The 7117-nt window shown below is 47.6% G+C and overlaps 1 pseudogene; it reads right to left on the bottom strand.

Moving 5' to 3' along the window:
- Positions 1-5838, bottom strand: part of LOC106520860 (brain-specific angiogenesis inhibitor 1-like) — a 21348-nt pseudogene extending 15510 nt beyond the window's left edge.
- Between the last annotated feature and the right edge of the window lie 1279 nt (positions 5839-7117).

Below are 7117 nucleotides of genomic sequence, written 5' to 3'. Positions count from 1 at the left end.
GTTCTTTTTATTAGCTGCTGTTTTTGTCCACATGTCCAAACTCAAAGTGTGACAGCTAAAAAAAATGCTTCAACGTCTTTATTATGTTTTTTCTTTGTGTCTTGTGGGGTACAAAGTGAGATTATAAAGACATAATGGCCTTGCTTCTATTGTACACTTTGAAAAGACCATGTGTTCCTCACAGGTCCTTTTCTGTCCCTTTGTTGTGCTCACGTTACCGAGCGGGATTCACACACTCACCAGGGCAGACCACAGAGTTGTTGCAAGGGCGGTTCTCACGCAGGGGTCCGGTGCACTGGGTGGCGAAGGAAGAGGTGGCGCAGAGACGAGTACGGCTCTGCCAGCCCTCCCCGCAGGTGACTGAGCATGAGCTCCAGGGGGCCCACTCGTCTGTCTTAGCATCTGTTGAGAGAAGGATCGGTTAGAGCGTTAGCAGTCATTTAAAGGATGAGAATGTGTTACTCTACTGCAACGTTTTCACTTAAGTCAAACAGGTGTTTCCGCACCTGTTTGAGGGGCAACAGCTCCGAGGGTGGAGTCGTCAGCGTTGTCTCTCTTCAGACCGATGATTGCACGCAGACCCTGGCTCCTGCTTCGCTCTTTGCCTGAAAGAAAACGCGAAAATTGCAGTTGTTTCGTTAAAAACTGCCTGTTTCTAATTTAATGACTTAATTACAGGTGGTGAAGGGGGGCAGGGCTTACCGATGCAGGGCTGGGGGTTGCACGCACGTCCTTCCTCCACTGTTCCCTCGCACACGCCGTCCTCGGGCTGGCAGGATCGGCTGCGCACCTGGACTCCGCCGCCACATTCCTGGCTACAGACAGACCAGCGGCCCCAACCGGCCCAGCCCTCTGCAGGGAGAGAGGACAAAGGGAGAGCTGTTGAGCGAGGCTGGAAACCGCCGGGGCTTTAAGAAACTCTAATCGGAAACATCATTTGCGCCTTTGTGCGGAAAGTGCTTTGATTCTTCAGAGCAGGAAGTCGGTGGTATTTCCTTTGTATGTATAAAACTAACAAAAACGCTTCCTTTGTGGACACTCGGGCTGCTTTAATTTGAAATTGTTTGTCTTCACGCACTCTGTGTGTCAGAACGGTGTGTATGTGTGTGCGTGCGTAAAGGCTGGCATGCTGCAAGCATAGTGCTTCGATCTGTGCTGCCAGCTGAATGAGAGGTCTTTGTGTTCCTTTCTGCCCTCGCCCGGATCGAACACAAGCGCACTCTCCATCCCGGTCGTCCCAAGAAGCGGGAGAGCTGAGCCCTGTGTGAGCTTCAGCAGGTGATGCCACTTAGGGCCTAAAAGGTGCAACACGGCTAACAACTTTGATTTACTTCTCATTAATTTAGGTGAAGCTCCTATCCCTCAGCTCTTCAGACCTGGATCGTTAACCTCAGCTGCTACTAAGACAAACTCTTAATTCTGCAGCCAGCCTGCAGAGCGGCGTGATCCTGGATTACATGACCCATTTACTCCACTAAAGGAGGTTACGACACAGTAAACACTGCTCCTGTTTGTTGCTTTTCATTTTTGTTTTTCTTCCAATCTTTGTGGGAAGGCCACTATAGGTGTAGTGTCGGTACGGTCAGTTTGGGTGCTTTTCCATTGATGTTCCAATCCAGTTCCAGTGGGTGTGTTTTCGGCTGTTGGTGGAGGTGGTTTTTGGGTTTTTCAAAAAAGAGTTAATGCGCAAAATGAGAGATGGAAAAACTTTTGCTGAATAAGTTCATAAATTTTAAAGATTCTCAAAAAATTTGAATTAAAGTCGGACGGAAACACGACTAATGTCACGGCTACAATTGAAAAAAAAAATGGCGCCTCGAGTTGTTGTAAAGGCGGTTCAGACCCAACCAGTGACTCCACCCCCTAGCCAATCAGTGACGAACAGTGTTCTGAAGTCGCATTTTGGTGTCGACTGGGACCACTTGGAACCACAAGGAAGTAGGTACTAAACAAAGGGCTGGTTCCAAGAATCTGTTCTAATGGAAATGGCTTGGAACCGTACTGAATAACGAACACACTACTAGTGGAAAAGGGGCATTATAAACTCTCTGGGATGAAAACTTACTGATAATCTCAGCGTCGCGTCCGTTGTCTTTGGGAACGGGAGTGCACTTCTCAACGTAGACCCCGCCTCTGTAGCAGCTCCCTGGCTTCCTCTTGGGGGCCTCCCAGCACTGGCAGGGGGTGTTCATGATGCCGCAGGGGTAATCGTGGGTGCTGCTCGACAAACACTTCTCCAGCCACTGGCACAGCATCTGGCAGGCGGGCATGCTGGGGTTCCGTTTCCCCACGACCAGGAACTCGGCCTTGAACTCGCTGACGCCGTGCTCGCCCTCCAGGGTGGTCTCCAGGGCGTTGGACGGGGCCACCTTGCGGATCTGCAGGAACTGCTTGCTGGACTCGAGGTAGGTGACGGTGGTGGAGGCGTCGCACAGCCGGACCACCTCGTCGAAGCTCTCCATGCCCAGGTAGGTGCGGGAGGTCTCGATGAAGGAGTCGAACTGGAAGGTCTTGATCTGGCGGGGCGCGCAGGAGTCGGTGGGCTTGGTGATCTTCATGTAGACGGTGTAGCGGCGGGGGTCGGGGTTCTGCAGGGTCCAGGAGCAGGGCGACGAGTGCAGGGTGGTGGTGGAGGAGAACACGCCGAAGAAGCGGCTCTGCTCCAGGGTGGCGCAGGTGGCGGAGGCCGGGCCGGAGGGGGTGCAGGAGGTCGAAGCGAAGAAGAGCAGGACGAGGGCCACGCAGGGGCCGGTGAGAGCTGACCACGCCATCGGGTCGGCTCGGATAGAAGACGGCGTTACTCTCTTAATACGGTTGTTTCTTTGATTTCTTTCTTGCAAGTTACTGCACTTGTTCCAGATCTCGTGACGATCTTCGCAACCCCTCTGAATATTGCTTTAACACATCAGACACTTTATGTGTCAATCACAAAGAGGGATCTGTGGGGGGATAAAAAAAAGCATAAAACAAATCTGTTAGTGCGCTCCAGATATTGAGTAGGAGTTGCCAAACACAATGCATTTTTTAAACAATGTGCATTTTAATCAGACCTATTGTTAAATGTTTATGCAGCAGCAATACGCCTCAGATGGTTGCGCTTCAGGGTGCGTTCACCGATCTAAAAGGCCCCTGTTCCCTGGGAAATAATTGCTGTGGCAGAGCAATTACAGTCCTTCACAGCAAGCTGGCATCTACAAGCTTTTGCTCTTTCCTCCCACACACCGAACCGTGTGCGTCAGTCTGACGTCCGTGCGAGCTTCGCCAGTGGCAACGCAGACACTTAGTAGTGCCTTTATTCGTGAAACGCACTCCTCTTATTAAGCGGTAAACAGGAAAAAAAATTGTTCATCTGCGTTCGTGGCGAGGGGTGATTACATACCCTGCGGTGGCATGCATAAATTGCTTTTTGGAGCATTTCTGGCGTTACATACCAGGGCTCAAATGAAACAGGTGAAAAAATGCATTTTGCATATTAAGATGCATGATATGTTAATGCAGGAGGTTGCACAAACACTAAAACTTCTTCTGTTCTTGCACATTTGTCTGCAGAAAGACTTCACGCAACAAGTTTTTTTCAGCTTTTAAAAGCAGTCAATCATGCAAACTATCTATACCAGAACGAAGCGTTGCAACCCTCTTATGAAGTGAAGGAGCTTTTGCAGAATCGCTGTCCGGATCTCTGCATCCAACTGAACTGACAGAAAAAAAAGAGGCGCTTCTCATGGTAACAAAGCGCGAAGCTGTTGCTCAAAAACACCTTTCGCCTGCAATCAAAGTTCAATTTCTGCTTCATCATGTATTCCAGCTCATGTTTGTCAGAACTTACCAAACAACCTTTGCAGAATACAGCAATATAGAAGATGTGATCATCCTTATAAAGGATGTTATTTTTTATTATTAATTAGATGTCAGGCTGCAGTGAAAAGCCTGCCTGTGTGGTTAACGACAGTGATGCTGAGCTCCAGCAGCACAACTGATGGCTGTGAGAAGCACCTGCACTTTTCATCGCAGACAGCTCATAATTATGTTCCTCACTTCTCTTCTCTCCCTCCCTCCGACTGCTCCTCTCGTCTCTGAGCAATGCAGCAAAGACCTCTGCTTTGTGTCACTGGCTGCCTCTCTCCCGCCCCTCGACAACCGGAAGCGCCATGAATGGGCGTCTAATGATGAGCAGTGTGAAAAAGAAAAAAAAATGTGTCCAGCTGTGGCAGGAGAACGCTCTCACTCCCCACCCCAACCTGTCTGCACCGCTTCTTCCTGCTCATCCATTTGCTGTCATCAATGCCATCGTTTGTGTTTTTTTTCTTCTCTTTTTTGCACAGTGGGCAGCCTAAAGAGCAAGGAGTTTGTTGTTATGGAGACAAGGCTTATTTTCTGCAGATCAGTGCGAATCGCTCCGTATGTGCCATCTGTGACACGCTTTCTGTTTACGCTGAAAGTGCAGAGATCTGAATTTGCTTGTCTCAACACGCTACGCAGCAAGCTCCTGTTAGAAAACACAAAGCTGCGTTGTGAGGAAAGTGAAAAATGTGCAGACACGTGCAGAGATGTGACTCTTGACAAATGCATGCAGCTGATTGAGGTTTTTTTTGTGCTTTCAGGAGCAGAAAGCTGTGAAAAGCTTTATGAAATAGTCTGAGGCAAAGATTTATTTCCTGTTATGACACCAAACTATTGCTATCAGCACACATTTATTGTCCTCACTTTGACTTATGTTTGAGCAAGAAGCTCCTTTGATTTTGCATATGAGCCCTTTGCTGCTCTCCTTTTGCTGGTGCAAACTTGAGGAGTGTCATTTTTTACGGCAGCTTGTCACTTTGTTTTGCTGCAGAGACTTGCACACTTGTTGAAGAATCTCAGTTTGCTGCAAGTCTGCATCAAACAAATCAGTTCCTTTTGTGAAAAGACAAATTCTCAGATGGTACAGATTCAGTGCATTTATCAAAGCAAACGTTTTCTTTATCATCCCAGATTCTTGAGTATTTCGCATCACATATCCCAAACCATTAAAGTGTAACAGTTTGAACACTAAAAACAAAGCAGAAAGTTGTGTTCAGTGTAACTTTCTGCTGCACAGACAAGAAGATACTTTTACAGCAGCAGCAGAGTCAGACGAAACTTTCAAATAATCAGATCCACATTGAAACAAACTGGTGGAAAGAGAAAGAAGCAGCGGCGGGAGTTTCAGCACCACGGACAGCGGCACAGCTCAGAAACATAAAAGCAGCTGAAGGATGGAGGAGAAAACTTTCTTACCTGGAGAACGCTTCTTTGACGTCTTGTCAGTGGCTCTCTAACCGCTCGTCCGGGGCTGGACTCGGGGCTAGCAGCTGCTGAGTTGCCCTTTTTTTGGGCTCAAAGTCTGACTCGACTCAAAGTCTTCGGATCTGAGCTTCTGGCCAAAAAACACTTTCGCGGTTCGTTCTGAAGCCGCTGAAAGTGATGCGCCAGGTCGACCCTCGACCCTCCTTCTTTTGCGTTTTCAAGCGGGTCGATCCCAAGTTTCAGTGCAGTCCACTCTCACAAGCAAAGAAAAAATAAAGCGACTCTAACCAAACTCCAAAGAGTTTACTACCAACTCTGTTTGGCCGCTATGTCCAGAGGAGACTGGCGTATAGCGGAGCGACAAATTGGTCGTGTGTGAGGAGCTCCAGCAGCAGACAGTCCGTGAAAAACCAAAGAATACGCGGTGTCTTGTCTTAAATGCTTCTCTCTGAGCTCCAGGATGAGTTGGTACTTCTACTCTCGGCTTCGGAGTCTTCTTGCTTGTGGTCTTTTGCACTGCAAGTGGGTTCCAGTCTGAGTGTAGCTCGTGGCCTCCACGCGGAGGTTTATATCCAACCCCGCCCCCCTCCCGGCTCGGAGTTGGGAGTCAGTGCGTGGACGGAGCGCCGAAGTGAATGAGCCAGCAGAAGGAGAGCGGAGAGGGAGGGGGAGGAGGAGGCAGTGTGTGTGCGGAGGAGACGCGCGCGCGCGCGCCTGGAAGTGCGATTGCGAGTGTGTCAGCGCGCAGAGGAGGGAGGGAGACTCTGAACGGGGACGGGAGGGGGGCTCTGGAGCAGGGAGACAGAGACACATGATAACGAACAGCAAACTACGCAGATATCAACGCACAAACCAAAAGGTACCGGAAAGAGGATCAGAGGGATGGGCGCGCGAGCGCAGAGCGCGCGAATGAGCTCCACACATGCGACACATCATTTTCTGTACAAACACTGCACTTAAACATCTGATTGTATCAATTACACCCTTATAGTCGCATTTTATTCCCCCCCCCCCCCACACACCTCTGGTGTATTAAGTAGGGTTTTATTAAAAAGTAATAAAATCATTACATGTCCACGTGGGGTGTATTTTTAACTCATCTGTGCAGAAAACTAATTCAAAAGTATGATTTGCAGATAGTGTCGTAATGCAAACCCTGATCTCAGAAACACACACTGTAATAGACATGAAGCCATGTGCACACAGGAACAATCCCTCCCTCCATCCATCCCTCCATCCATCCATCACTCCCCTCCCTCTCCTGTTTCTCTCTCTCCAGGGACTGTGGGCGGATCTGGGTAGTTCTCGAAGTGTGAAAGGGATAACCTGACGTGGGTGTCTGACTGTTGGTGTAATGCTGGCTTCATTTCTCCAACAAGGCTCCACGTGTGCGAAAAAAAAAATCAGATTAGAATAAATAAATGACTGTGCAAGCAGCGTGAATCAGGAAGTGTACATAAATAAGATCATCATCATGTCGTGTCGTTTTTTTCATTTCTTTTCCTTCAGTTTTGTTCCAGTTTACTGAAGATTTGTCAAAGTGAAGAATCACTTTCATGACACATTTTACAACACATACCACATGTAATTTCCTTTTCCAAATAGGTACAATGAAAGAAATGTTGTATAAAATAGGGATTAATTTATACAGGCAATAAGTAAAACAGGTCAATTTGAAAGTATTAACTATACAGTACTGCATTTAAATATTGAACCATAGACTAAGTTATCTGTAGTTGTTTCAAAACAAAATTAAAACAAATTGAAACTTTTTCCTTAAAGCAATTGTTTTTTCCTATTTATTATTTTTGTATATAGAATTTGTTTTGTTTTTAAATGAAATGATTTAAAC

This window comes from Austrofundulus limnaeus, unplaced genomic scaffold (assembly GCF_001266775.1).
Source record: "Austrofundulus limnaeus strain Quisiro unplaced genomic scaffold, Austrofundulus_limnaeus-1.0 Scaffold98, whole genome shotgun sequence".
NCBI classification, from domain to species: domain Eukaryota; kingdom Metazoa; phylum Chordata; class Actinopteri; order Cyprinodontiformes; family Rivulidae; genus Austrofundulus; species Austrofundulus limnaeus.
Note: the sequence above shows the minus strand (reverse complement) of the source record. Positions and strands in the feature narration are given on the sequence as shown.